Here is a 14,940-nt window from a genome sequence, read left to right as displayed (position 1 = left end):
TTGTTTTCCAGGCCAATTTTTTCTGGTTGCATTCATTTCTTGGAAGCGCTGTCAACAGCTCTGCTTGGTTTTACGTCTATTCCACAGCAAGCTGGAAACAAGGGAAAGAAGGGGAATCCTGAGCCAGGCAGCACTCATGCACAGGCAGCGTGGCCCTGCTCCCTAACCAGCATCACTGCCAGCTGGGAAACCTGCTCTGGAAGGTGACAGCACTATTTACTAAAGATATTGACCCTGCAGGTGAATTTCCTTATCTTGGTCTCATCGGAAGTGAAGAAGCTGGGAAAATAACTGCAGGAACCACCTTTCTGGACTGGGATGCAGCTGCAAGGGGCTGCAGTCCCCATGGCCAGGCCAGGGTGTTTGAGCACAGCCCAGCTCTCTCTGGGGTAAACAGAGCCGGGTTGGGCACAGCGCTAGAGCAGGGGCAGCTCAGAGGGGCTCTGCTCAGTAAGACAGCTGCTCATGCAGACTGGGAGTGAAGGGCCAGTGCAACAGGGGTTGTGGGCGTGGAAAGTTACTGCTGATGACAAAGTGCAGATTTGGGGATTTTGTATTGGGTAGGTTTCCAAATCTGGTTTGTGCTTTCGTAACCCACTGAACCCTTTGCCAGGGAGGCAAACTTTAACCAGAGGGCAAGTAAAGGGCAGGATGGAATCGTTCCTTTAATGGCAAATAAGTAGAAAATCAGGAGAGTTGTGTTTTTTTTATGAGACCACAGGCAGTTTTAGGCCTAAAACATTCATTCTTTTCAAGAGCCAGCCCAGTGGAGCAAACCTCATTAGCAACTTGGCATTAATACCCGAGTTATCCAGCATTACCGTAACTTGGAGTCAGCAGAGGTCTCAGAGGCATAGATAGCTTTCAAAACTAATCAACCAACCAATAGATCTTTCTACTGAAAAAGCCAGGGAATTTGTATGCCAGAAAAAAGTCCTTGGTGTTTTCCTGGAGTAATAAATGGACATTTCAGTTTAAACATTAAGGTCTAGCCAAACCAAGCAAATGACAAAGTGGTGGGATGCTGAGTTCAGATGCCCCAGTGGCTGCAGTGCCCTGAAAGCACCCTGGGCTTTCAGCCCATCCCTCACAGGGCATCCTGCTTGAGGACCAACAGGGACACAGGGCCTGCCAGGCCTTGTCCAGCTGGGAGAAACAGGGGTGTGTGTGATGGACATTGTGGCACAGAGAGGGATGAGATATTTATCTCCCCAAGCTGCAATGGAGGCTGCAAAAAAGATGAATGACAAGTGAAGTTGCACAAGGTTAACGTAGCAATGTTGTTTCTAAGCAAATCTGAACGGTGGAAAGTTTATGCCATGTGAATCCCTCGTGCTGTGCAGCTGAGTTTTCTTTTTCTTCTATTTTTTTCTTACCTAATCTGGTTGCTGGGATGCCAGGGGTGGATTTACTGTTTTATCAAACCACAGCCTGGGAAAATGAGCAGCACTGGCAGATGCTGACATGTCATGGCTCAGGGCTGGAGGGATTTCACAGCTGATGCTGCTGAGCAGCTCTGAGGGTGGGATATGCTGCGGGCTCACTCCCATGAGGGGATGAGTGACAGCCCTGCCTGGAGCGGGCAGCCCTCACCAGGACATCTGTGGGTGTCTGCCTGGAACTCGGGTCAGTGCAGATGGGAGAGGTTTGACAGGGTCTGAGTCTGCAAGCAGAAAATCCAAGGAAAGGGAAACTGGATACATGGGGTATCCACTCCTCAGCAGTTTTTCTGCAGCTGGTTGGGAAGGATGGTGTCAGCATGACCGGGAGGGCAGAGCCAGTCATGGGCACTGTGATGGGAACAGGATTCCAAGCTCAGATGTTGCTGTTGAAATTTTCCCAGAGCCCTTTCCAGCACCTGTTTGCCAAATTCCCTTTGAAGTTGCTGAAGCAGCTTTTCTGGAAATGCTGCTCTTGTAATGGAATCTCTGCCCAGGAAATTAGGGTGATAATAAACAGTAAGACACATGAGCAGTGAGAGGGAAGGGTGGCATTTCATGTGAATGAATTACAGGTGATAGACACTGCCTGAGGTACCCTACTTGCAAAAACATCCTTCATGCCCCATATTGCACCTTCATGAAACTTGAGCAAGAGATTTGTCAGGAGGGTGAATTGCTGGCATTGTTTTTGCTGGCTGGAGTATAACTAGGGTGGCGTGGGGCAGCGCATTAAAGCATGCAGGATGCAACCTCTGCAATAGATTGACCTGATCAAATGTGTAATAGCAAGAAGCTTTTCTCCTCTGAAAAGAAAAGCTTTAAAATCCTTCTTCTGTTTTACACGGAGGGGAAAGTAAGACTTTTTGGAAAAGTTTCACTAAAAACAGAGGCAGAAAGCAGCATTCGATCAGGGACTTAGAGCAGAGCCTCAGACATTGCAGTGAATGCTGTAACCTCTGGCATTTTATGGTGGATTTATGGTCCCCTTTTGGGCTAGTGCTCCATCTCAAGGCTGAGACAAATTTCAGAATTGTGTTACACCAGAACTGATTTCCTCCTCTGCATAATTCAAGGTTTGATGAACTGGTGTTTATAAGAAAAAAAAGAGGTTCCCAGGCTATGTTGTGGGGCTCTGGAGCAACCACTTGTACTGATTTATAGTGAACATGACTGTCATCCTGAGGCTGATATAAGTTCTCATTCCTGAAAACATAAATATTTATATAAATGTTTTTTGGGGAGTTGGAGAAGCACGAGTCTGAGAAAAAGATCGAGTTATATAAACAAATATTATCTGTCTGATGTAACACTCCAAATACCTCATCCACTGAGTAATCTGGATGTGACATAACAGGAGAGCTGGATGAGAGCGGGCCAAGTGAAATGTTCTCATCCTGAAACAAGGGAAAACAAACCAAAGGGAGGTAGAATTGCCCATTCCCAGGCTGCCTGACCCCTGCGACCTTCTTTGTGCTCTGTTATATCCATTTTCTCCAAAAATTTCCTCTTCCTTTAAACAATGTAGTGGATACCCCTGTGTCCCACTGGGAAAAGGTTCATTGCAGAGGAAGTGATGCAGCTCTGCTGGAGCAGATTCCCATTTGCAAGTGGAGCATGTGACACTTTGTCAGTGTTAGGTCAGGAGAACTGGGGGAATTTGAAAGCAATCCCACAGCTAAAACAATAAGGTCTGGCTCTTGTCAAATATCATCACAGATGAACCACATTTCCCCCTTTCCTCATGTGTGTGGTTCAAATAGCCTTTGAACGCTGCACTGATAAGGGAAATGCATGGGATAAAATTCTGACACAGGGAATAGCAGCATCGTTCTGCTGAGGGCTGAATGAATGACTGATCCCCACATTCTCAGTGAGGCTGGAAGGTCCCAATGGCCCCTGCTTGGTCAAAGAACTAATACTAAGCATTTTCTATACAGAAATATGATTTCCATATTCCTCTGATTCCTTAATACTCGGATTTGTCAGGATGCTATTTTACTAATTATCTCCTGGTTTGGAGTTTATATTATACAGGGAGGGCTCAGGCATCAGGACAGTCCATTTGTATCATGACTTGAAACTCACCTGGACGTATTGGGGTTTTTTTCTTTTCTGACAGCTCGTGCAATAACAAATGGAAATTACATTCTCAATAAACAGTCCATCCTAGGAAACCTGACAGCCAGCCAAGATTGGCTTAGAAATCCTTGCAGTGGCCACAGGCAGGCACCCCAACTGTGAGAAGGATTCAATGTGTCCTAGGCATGGGCAATGCCTGGTTTAGCAAATAGGGTTATCCAGAACAGGGAACTGAAGGAAAATCTGTAACAGCACAGTAAAGATATGAGGCCAAAAGAGGAAAGTCTGAAGAAAATGAACTATTTGAGGAAACTTCCTTGGATTTAGGCTGGAACATCTGGGCGGCCCTGCAGCTGCTGAAGGCTCTTTGGAGGCTGCTTCCATGTACCACTCTGCTGCTGCTGAGGCAGAAACCTGCTGGGCATGGGCTGCATCTTGCTTGCTCTCCTTTGGATGAGAAATGCAGCACATTTGTGGAGGAGGAGTAGTGATATTATTACAGGGAGCTGGGAAATGATCGTGTTTTTAATTAAAGGTGGACATTTTCTAGGGCTGCTTAACTGCCCTTCACCAATGCCATATGGCCCTTGGATAAAGCTGATCCCTGCTGTATTGTTAGTCTGGGAAGGGCAGATATTTTGGGAAATACCTCCTGGAAGGGCAGTGCTTCACTGACATGTGAAGGTGGTGTGTTCAAAGAGGCCTTTGTGGAAGGCACAGGTGCCTTTATCTTCTCTGTTTTCAGCTGCTGTGAACATTAGTTACACCAAGAACCCCTCAGTGCAGAGCACAGATGAGCATCCTTGTGCTGGGTTAGGGAGCACAGGATGGTGTTTATGGCAGCCTGCTTGCCCAGGGTGGGACTGCCGAGCCCCAGCCCCCAGCCAGCTCCCCTCCTACCTGAGAGTCAATGTAAAGATGTCCTGGTGCAAGCTGGTGCTTGTATTTCAGTGAATATTAAAGGCAATCACTGTTTGCTTGTGTAAGGAACAGCCCCAAATCCAGCCTCCTGGCAGTACCTAATCCGCTGTCAGAGCTGGGCTCTGCCCATGCTTCTGAGCATTTTGTGGTTGATACTGGGCAAGGCTGTCATCCAAGCACATCATATTGTGAGGGCTGTTTATGATGTTGGCATGTGAACCACCACAAGATTGGGCATGGACAGCCCATAGTTCAGGAAGAGGATGAATATGGGATGGCATTATGTTGTCAGAAGCCCATTGCCAAAAGTCTTTGAGAAAACCTTCCTTGGCAAGAGCACTCAGAAACATATGGGACTATTCTGTTAGCCAAAGCTTTGGTATTTTGCCTTAAAAATGGAGCATCCAATGCTTTTTTGCAGCCTGCCAGGGGAGATGAGCATTGGTGTCTGTGTTGGGGGGTGTAGGAGGCAGCTCTGCTGTCAGGGATGTTGTGATTGCCAGCACAGATCTTGCCCGCACAACTGAATATGTCCTAAAATAGGACTGAGGAAGGGGATGGGTCAATAACCCAGCAACACCCATATAACCATTTTACAGAGTTGTAGAATCACCACAGAATCCTTGAATGGCTTGGACTGGAAGGGATCTTAATGATCATCTAGTTCCAAAGCCTGTCCATGGGCAGGGACAGCTTCTACTGGACCACTTTGCTCAAAGCCCCATCCAACCTGGGCTTGAAAAATTCCAGAGATATCCACAGCTTCCAACCCGTACCAGTGCATCACCACCCTCACAGGGGAGAGTTTCTTTCTAGTGTCCAACCTAACCCTTTCCTCTATCAGTTTGAAGCCATTCCCCCTTATCTTGTCACTCTAGGCCCTTGTCCAAAGTCCTTCTCCAACTCTCTTGGACTCTCTTTAGGTACTGGAAACGGCTCTAAGGTCTCCCTGGAGCCTTCCCTTCTCCAGGCTGTACAAGCCCAACTCTCTCAGTCTGTCTCCATGGCAGAGGTGCTCCAGTCTCTGATCATTGTTGTTTCCTCTGGACAGGCTCCAGCAGGTCCACATCCTTTTTAAGAACTGGGGGCCCCAGCTGGCTACCTGGAGAGACTTTCCAACCAAAAGTCTCTGGCACTTTTTGATAATTTATCTCCCCAGCCCCTGAATTTCCTAGCAACAAGATTAGTCCCAGCAATACACAGTCAGTGCATTGTTGGCCAGCCCAGCTGGCCTCACTCAGGGGCCCCACAGGTGCCTGGGTGCTTTTCACCAGTCTTTGTGGCCTCTCCCAGTCCTGCTCTACCTTTCCCCAAGTCAACAGTCCCAGTGTCCTCCAGCCTGCTGGTTCTTCAGGACCAAACATGCCTGCTCCTCTCAGGAGTGGTGGTTGGGAGACTCACATCTCTCTGCTGCAATCAAATTCTTTATGTACTTGATGTTTACAACAGGCCATTAAGGTGCCCTGGAATGCTATAAAACAAACAGCTCTGGATTTTTTTTACAAGTTTGATACTAACAGCGAGGAATGCTCCACAGCCATAAAGGACAGGAGCACTGAACTGATTGTCTGCTGGAATGGTTTTCAAATATAGAACGGGCTTCTGGAATCACTTGCCATAAACCTGGAGGCAAAAGTGAAGCAGTAAATCTGCTGTGACTCAGAGTGTGCACCTGGCAGAGAAATCCGCAGAAACATTACTGCAAGGTGACAGATTTATTCTGGATACAGCAGGTGAGGTGCCTTGTAGGAATCCCTCTAAAATTGCTCAGAAAAAAAGGGGAACCCAAATGAGGAGCCAAAACAACCTATGGATGCAACCAATAAGCATTGTTTTCTTTGCCAGGAAGAAAACCAAAGAGAGATTCAGATAGTTCATCTCGTTGCAGTTTAAGATTTCTCTATTTCTGAAGCCCTGGACACAAGCTGCTATTTAATAGAGCCACTCTTCACAAACCTGAAGTGGCACCTGAAGAAAACTGCTGGCAGATCTCTCAACAGAGAGCCTTGTGTCCTGGTGCCAGGCATCCTGCCCAGTGCTCACACCTCCTGGTGTCTGTCAGGAGGAATAGGCTTCTACCGTGTGAGAGCTGGTGCTAAGGAACCCCATGAAGAAATTTGAAACTGAGCTTGCTTCAATGAGCTTGGACAACCTGTGTGACCTAGGAGTCCTTTGTACTTACAAGTTTAGTGAGGTTTCATTTAATAGCTCTATTTCTGCCATTTTAATGAGGGGAGGTGATAAATAATTGACTTCATATTTCTGCTAAGTGTCTCATTCAGCGTCATCTCCTACAAAAATATATGGTTTATCAAGCACACCTAAATTGGTAAAAGACCTGATAGCTCTTGTATCACTTAAATTTGAGATTTGTTTTGGATCTTTTTCCCGTGGTCTTCCAGAAGTTGCAAAGTTGAAGCTACCTGAGTTTAATTGCCACACTGTGTCTTGCCATCTGAAATCACTAGGTAGCAGACAGAGGAAGGGTAAACCCCTCCAGATATCTCCCACTTGTGCTGGAAGAGGGTTTTCTCTGCAAATCTGTGCCTGGCAGCCCTGAGAAGCTGCTGTTCTCTGCTGGGCTGAGGGCTTGGCACGTTGGCCTGGCAGCAGGAGCAGCCAGCCCAGGCTTTGCCAGCGATGCTCAGGGCATTTGCACAGAAATGACGTGGAGATTGTCTCCATCAGAATAACTTGGACATGGGGTTATGTAATTATCTGGCCATGGACTGTACAGACATGTTTTCAGGGAGGTGATTTAGCTGTCATGTCAATCCCAGAACACTGATCTGGACTTGCATAGGGTGGTAAAGCTGTCAGGACAGGTTTTGCTGGGAAAAATTATTCAGGCTTGTGAAGGTATGTTGAAACCCCAACTAAAAGGATAAAACCTGTGTGTGTGTGACTCAGAATGCAGCTGCAAGTGGGAAGGTCAGAGCTGGGATCTTACATTTTGGTAAAAGGATGACAGGTGGGATGTCATCCCTAAGGATGCTCAGGAATGTTGGGATGTCACACAGAGGCTTTGTGCAAGCAGGGCAGCACTGAGACAGGGATAGCAAGCTAGTTAAAAAGGTGATTTTCAGGGGGTCTGAAGTTATTCACAAACTTGCACCAATTTTGTGAATAGCTATGGATTTTTAAACTTCCAAAAAGAGAGGGGAAGACAACTTAAAAAAAAAAAAAAAGAAGGTGATGCATTAATTAAGATCTCTTTAAAGCAATATTTAAAGAACATTATGCTGCAAGGACTGTTTGGAGACAGTATTGCAACCCTCTCTGAGGTGACCCTGTGTCCGTCCCGCAGCAGCACAGCTCCCTCTCCTGACTGCAGAACTCAGCAGCCCCCAGATGAGGGGTTATTGTGCTCGCTGGGACTCAGGCTCATTTCTATAGCGTAAATGTCCTTTAAAGCACGAAGGGATCCATCCCTACCTGTGGGGATGGGCTAGATTCAGACAGCTTAAACCTGTAATTATTCCAGGTTCTCTGTTGAAGTGCATGGCCCAGTGGGACGTTCCGTATCTCTAACTGTCCTCTCCAATTCTCATTTAAAGAAAATTTCTCTTTTCCAGAGTGAGGGCTGCTGCCTAAGGAGGGGACAGTGGGCAGGAACATCTGCTGGCAGCACCTCGGTGTGATGAGTTTCTGACCTTGGCCGCAGCATGTGGTTAGGCTCAGCTGGGTTCCTGCCCTCCCTGCTGCCATCCCATGTCCCAAGGCTCTGCAGGGACATCAGCAGTGCAGGTACCAGGTAAACACACTTCGTGCCCAGACTGCCCGTGTCAATCTGCGATGCTCTGACCTTTTGTCCCCGTGAGGTTGTTTTGACATCTTGATTGTCCACCTTCTTCAACTGTCAACAACTTAGATTATCCTCAGATATTTGGTATTTCTGCTGTACAAGGGCTTGACAAGTGCTGTTTGTGTTGCCCAAGCAGCTTTAATTCACCAACTTTTCTATGGATAGCTTTGGACGGGAGAATGTCCTTTGAAAACAAGATTGGTTTCTCGTGCCGCAAACTGTGTGGTCATCTCCATCCCCAAACGCAGCAGTCAGGTAGGGCACTGGACCTGTGCCAGGCTTTGAGAAGGTCACAGAACTGACAGAGGAGTAGAAAGCTGAGCACTGTAAGCAGATGAAGACACAACTGTCCTATCCTTCTCGGCCATGCTGCGTTACCTGCACTACCATGGGAGCCGTGTGTGTCAAAGCCCAGCTGGGAGAACACCCAAAGCTGCCCAGACTGGGCAGGTCAGAGGCACTGCTCCAGGCATGGGGGCATGGGGGGAGCTCCAGCTCAGAGACAAAGCCCCAGATGTTGCAGACAGCTGAGACTCATGTCAGAGCCACACAGTGACCCTCCTGCCCGAATGCCATTCTCCAGAGCACTGCTGGGGCTGGCCCCAAGGGGACTTTTTATTGCTGTGAGGGGATAAGCCACCAGAAAACCACACTCTGCTGTAGCCCAGAGCCTCCCTGCAGCCTCAGCATCAGGCACTAGATGTCCTTGCACTCCATGCTGTGGATGTGCAGCCTTTGGTGCTGCACAGGCTGCAGGAGGGACATTTCCATGAGGGTGACAACCACTGGATGAAGGTGGCCCTTTTCCAGTTCTGGCTTTATGGGACAGAAGGGAATTTATGAGGGCAAGGCACTTGCTTCACTGCCTGTCTCCATGCTCCCCTGGGAATTCTGGGTCAGGGGCTGTCTTGCTTTTGGGCGTCATTTTCCATGACATCCCAGCAAGCTCACCTCCATCAGCACCTGCAGCTCAAAGTCACTTCTTGGTGATCCCATTAAATTATTTCAAGAGCAGCCCTTTGTTGTGGGAAATCGATATCTGCCTTGAGGGCCTGTTGATATCTCAGTGAAACCCATTAAATTACATGAGTTTGATCCCAAAGCGGCAACCACAGCAGCATTTTAAAATAGCTGCACAGCCAGGAAACCCAATAACATGCTCATGAAGTGACTTGTGTGTGTGTGTGTGTCCAGCAGTAAGCCTCCCAAACTCTTGGTGAATAATTATGGGAGCAGTGTAAGATATAAATAATTTCCCCGGGTCTGTCACTTTGAGGACAGCAAATAAGGACAAATAAAACGCTGGAGGGAAAATGAATGTGCCCGGTGCTTGAGCAGTAAGGAACAGCATTGAGTGTGCTGCTAAACTGATGGTCTGTACCTGAAAGACCAGTTCACTGCTGGAGCTGCAGTGAGTATCCTTTGGAGACCACCTGGCAGACCTCTCCCCCGGCTGCTGCTGTGTTTGTCCACACGTGTTTGTGGCAGTGAGCCTTTGCTCTGGGGATCCCATCTAGGGGTACAGCCACTAGCAAGCCCTGGAGCCAAGCAAAACTTCTGGTGTCCCCTGAGGGCAAATCGCAGCCACCCAGCCGCTGCTCAAGCAGTCCCTGGGGGTCAGCACAGCATTTGCACGTTCAAGCCCTCCTCCGGTCACCCGCAGAGCAGGTCAGGGGGTCCCACCCTCGGGCTCCACTGGGGTGCTGAGTTGTGTGAAGCAAGCCTGGTTTGTGGGTTTAGTCCCTCTGGGCACGGGTTTTGTGCCCAAATCACTCCTGTCGTGCGGTTTCAGCATCCCTTTGAGGACAGAGAGCAGTGCCGCAGGCAAAGGAATCCTCCGGCAAGCTCTGTGCCCTTCTGAATAACCTCCATGTGTTCACAGCTTTAGCCACAGGCTAAATATCTTAAGAATAAGAAAGGTTTGTATTATACCTCTCTAAACTGTGCATCCCCTGGGGCAGCTCTTGGCCAGTGTCCTGCCCACGCCCCCTGTGCCTTTCCCTCTGCCTGGGCTTTGCCACCGTGCCTGTACTGGGAACCCCAGAGGGAGTCCCGCTTTCTTTGAAAGCTGTCAGATTTTACTTACTGAAAACTAATGAACTGTATTTATTGTCAGAAATAAACTGGGGAGATCTTCTTTCCCCCCGCAAATGCAGTCAGAGATGATATCTGCCGAGCAAAGGAGGAAATTACTTTAGAAATTAATTACAAAGGGTATACGCAATGGGAAAAGTGCCAGTCCCTCCCTGCCCACTCTTGTTATGAAGAAGCTTGATAGCTCTGATCTCAACACATTCGCAGACACATTTCGACCATTAAAACAGTGCAGATTATCAGGTTTATGTTGTAATTGGGGAGGTTGGTTATGAAGAGGCGATATTTTATTTAGGTGCAATAACTGAAACATTTTTAAATTGGTGGTCATGCTCACACAAAGGTTTAGAGATCTGAAAGTCTGTAATTGTCCAGTTCCATGCGTTTCATACTGTTATATATGATCTGAAATGAGGTGTACTGGGCACAAGAAACAAAGGGTAATTTTGAAAGCAAAGAAGTGGATTAGCTTATTCCAGGGTCCTTAATAGTTCTGACCTCAACTACATATTGAAGGAGAAAATATTTTAGTCTGCTTTACATGAATGCTATTATAAGTAATAAAACTGCAAGAAACGTTACTGTAGCTCTTCCCTTCAAATCCACAATCACGAGCTCTATCGAGCCAGTGGCCTTTAACTTTAATCAAGGGTGTGCTAATTTGGGTGTTAAATGTTCATTTCCTCAATTACCAAAACAACAGAGCTAAGTAATGTCCCTTAATAGCCAACACCAAAACAAAACCAACTGCCACCCTCTGAATTTATTTAGCAGCCATCAGCAGAAGGTCTTTAGCCACTGTTTGCCTACATTCCTGCACCTCAGAATAACTAAAAGGCTATAATATTATTCGGGTTTTGAGGTGTCCACTGAATGGTGGCAGGATCCCTGGGGACTGAAGGCCATGTCTGGAGCTGATGTGGGGGCCCCAGCCCAGGTGTCCTGAATTTTACAGGCTGCCCAACCCAGTCAGGAGCTGTGCTGCTGCTGAGGGGTTTGGAGAAGCCACACAGCTCCTAGGCCTTCTCCAGGATGAGCTTGTGTGTGTCTTGGAAGGTGAGTCTCTTATGAATTAGAGCTTTGTTTTTTATTTTATTTTCAAAAATTGTTTTTTTCTTACGGTGACAAATTCTCATATTTCTCTGGAGAACCCCCTCAGAGCTCTGGGGAAGTCAGGACTTCTGAGAGCTGTGATGTCCTAATGCTGTATGAGTTTTATTTAATGGTGAGGTTAGTCCCTGTAATTCCTGTTTACCAGGTTTCCTGGATATCTCTGCCTTTAGGATAATGAGCAACAATAACCAGAACTCTCCAGCTGTGCCTGGTCTCCATTTGCAGCTGTTGGGTGCATTGGGTGGGCTGAGTAATTCCTCAAGAAAGATCAGGCTCTCTCACCTTGTGCTGGACCTGCCTGCTCCCCCCTTGGCTGCAGTGCTGGCTGGTCCTGGAGTGGGAGGCATGTTTGGATGCAGGACTACTTGAAAAGAGAGGTTTTTGTCTCGTTAGGGTAACCATGGTTGGAAGACACTCTGGAGGTATTCAAAGTATGAGTCCACATCTTGTCTTAAACAAGAATTCGGCTCTTTAAGATCAACCTGACATAAAATGGTGCATTTGAAGCTTTTACAATCCCTGATTGCAGGGCCCGAGTCAGAAACCTGTGATCCCAGCGACTGAGGTGAACTTGATACTTCTTTAGTGTGTGGGCAAGCTGTGTTACCGAACCATGAGCTCAGCTCCTTTCAGCTTGAAGAGGGGAGGGGGTTTGTTGTGTTTTTAGGAGTTAACACACTGCACGTGGACGTGGTCTCCCTGTATCTTCTTCAGCTCAGACTGGTGAGTTACCATGGTGCTGTTGGCAGTGTGACATTTTCAAGCTGGGATATACAGTTTTTTTATAGAATCACCTGGTGATTACATGCTGCATTATAATAAACATAAGTTAATAGAGGGACTAAAATGTCATTTCAGCTTCCAGGCTGGGCAAACAAGGTTGCTCTGCCAAATTCCCATCTCTCTGACAGGGCTGCCATTTCCTCTTCCTGCCATTGAACTGTTGCATTAACCTCAATCCCTCAGTCATTAGTAAATATTAGTAAGCTGTACGTGACATTTTGCACCAAGCAAGGCTGCAGGTCCTGCCTGTTGGAAGTTTTTAATTAAATAAAGCTGCCTGCTGTGGGCAGAGGGATGGGGGGAGAAGGCAGAATTCAAAGGGGAGATGAAAGCTGCTGCCTCTGCCTCCCACGCCGGGGTGTGGGCAGGACTTTTGCTCCTCTCGGACCTTTCCTTCAGAGGAGCCCTTGTGTTTTTCAGATGGCCTCTCATCTGAAATTACAGCACATGGTTTGTGCATTTGCTCCAAGTCTTTCTGGAAGTCACTGGAAAATACTGGATGTAGCACCTGAATAAGCCCCATATGAAATCTGGTAGAGCAAACATTGTCAGTGGTAGCAGTAAGCCAGTGTTTGTGGCTTACTGCCACCAGAAGCTGAGCTCCAGGCCCACCAGGCAAAAAGCATTGTCAGGTCAACATCAGACTTGAAACTGGACTGGCAAAAGTCTTTTTCTGAGATCTCAGAGTTTCTGAACTTGGAGCTGGGAGTGAGAGAGAATAGGTCTGATCTCTCACAGTCTTCAACAACCTTCCTGTCCAACTGATCCATCATTTATAACACTGTAGAGGTCTGGAACAACGCGTGTGTCCAGCCAGCGCAGCAGTGGGGAGGCTCACTGTTAAATGTTGGGGCAGGGAAGGTGGAGCAGCAGCTGCTGCCTTTCCCCTGCAGCTCTCCCTTCCTCTGCCAGGCAGGGCTGGAGCTCTCTGCCTGCAGCACAGCGTGAGGAGCAAAATGCCAGCGGGTCTGGGACTGTGCTGCACGCTGGGCTCTGCTGTCCTTGGGCACCACATGGCCTGACCACGCTGAGCCTACCAGAACGTGTAATTAATGCTTGCTGCTTTCCCAGGGATGCACTTTGCCTGCATTTAACTGTGCCTGTTGGTTGCATTCTCTCTCTTCTCTCTATTTATTCCTATGCCACTCAGCATCTGCATTATGGATAAAGCTTTCAGGGCAGCCAGTGGCTGCTGGTGGTCCTGCTCTCTCCACCTTTAATTAAAGAGCAATAAGTGTGCTGGATGTCCAGGAGCTGCAGCTAAAGAGTCAAGTAAATCCTGATGTTTCCACTTGTCCATCACTTGTTTGGTTTCTTCTTCTGGCCCTGGTTGATGGCTGCTTGCCGGGGTCAGTGCCATGACCAGACACACAGGATGGTGGGAGAGGTTGGCAGAGCCCTGATGCCTTGGCTGCAGTTGTGTTTATTTGCACAGGACAAGCAGTGTCCCATCTCCCTTGGCAGGAAGCAGGGGATGAATTTTGGCACACAGAGTTCAACGTGAGGTCTGTGCCTCTGCCCTCAGCTGTGCTGTGGCACGGGCTGGCACCAGCATATGCCTTGAGGGTTGCTCTGTTTCCTCATTTCCTCACCTGGCTCAGATAAGTAGCAACAGTCTCCCACTTTTTCCTCAAAGAGAGACTTCAGCCTTATGGGAACTTGGAAACAGCCCTGAGCAGCACAGCCCAGTACAAGTTATTGGCTTCTTCCTAATGTAGAATGGCAGAATTTTTTTCTATCTAAATCTATTTAGTACGAAAAATGAGTATTCAAATGTCATAGAGTTGGTTTTGACAGTAGCAAGAACTGTTTTTGACAAAAGCACAGGAATAACCCAAAAATTCAAATCCAAGTAGTGAATCTTCATGGTAAATAGAAAGGAAAATTCAAAGAACCTTACTTCTAAATTTGTTCAGTCAATAGTTTTAATTAGCAAGCATATATAGTAATCCTAAACTGGGTGTGATCAATCCAGTCTGAAGCAGCCATTTAGTGGAGGGATGTCTAAAGGAGAAAGAAGGATGTGAATAATCTGAGCACTGTACAAGTACAAAAGAGCAGAGTAGTTCTGACTGTGAGGGGTACAGGAGATTGGCACCACTTCATGGCAAGGAGGACAAAATATGTCTTGGCTTCTCTTTGCTGTGAGGTGTGAATGCGAATTGAGTGGTGGTTGGGTTGTACACCAGCCTGCTCTGAGCATCCCCATGAATGAACACAAAGCCATTGAAGTGCTCCACACAGCCTCCATGAACCAACATAAAACCCCTGAAGTTCCTCTGTTTTCCTTCATGAATTTTGTGTTGCTGGAGAAGGAAACCTTGAAAGGCAAGAGCTTGGTGAAGAGGGGCTCAGCCTTTGGGTGTCCTGACCTACTGCTAGGCTTCTCTGTGCCCCATTTGTTTAAAAGCCTTTCAAGAGCTTCCAGCTATTATCCATGTAATCCAGCAGAACGGACTGGGCTCCCACTCACTTTTCTTTGAGCAGCAGCTGAGAGGGAAATGCACATTCTCCACCTGTCACCTCAAACACAGAAGTTTCACCCTAATTTACCTGAATAAAGATGGGTGGTTAGAAGAAGCAGCTAAATAATTCCTCCAGGTAGGCTTTTCTGAGGGTCTGGGTTCTGGTGAACTGCAATGTGTAAGCTCTGTTGAAAGAAATAATTTACTGCTGTTTGCTTCACTTAAAGCAGTGGTTGGT

At 47.4% G+C, this 14,940-nt stretch overlaps 1 protein-coding gene across 1 annotated transcript in view; it reads left to right on the top strand.

The window, feature by feature from the left end:
* Nucleotides 1-1,607: 1,607 nt before the first annotated feature.
* NECAB2 (N-terminal EF-hand calcium binding protein 2) overlaps nucleotides 1,608-14,940 on the top strand; it is a 90,443-nt gene continuing 77,110 nt past the window's right edge. The window contains exon 1 of the mRNA XM_042027440.1: nucleotides 1,608-1,626. The gene's annotated coding sequence lies outside the window, so the exon portion shown is untranslated. The remainder of the gene's footprint in view (nucleotides 1,627-14,940) is intronic.

This window comes from Corvus kubaryi, unplaced genomic scaffold (genome assembly GCF_017639235.1).
Source record: "Corvus kubaryi isolate FWS band 111438036 unplaced genomic scaffold, C.kubaryi_AGA036_p1.0 37300, whole genome shotgun sequence".
Lineage (NCBI taxonomy): Eukaryota > Metazoa > Chordata > Aves > Passeriformes > Corvidae > Corvus > Corvus kubaryi.
This window is presented reverse-complemented; position numbering and strand designations above follow the sequence as displayed.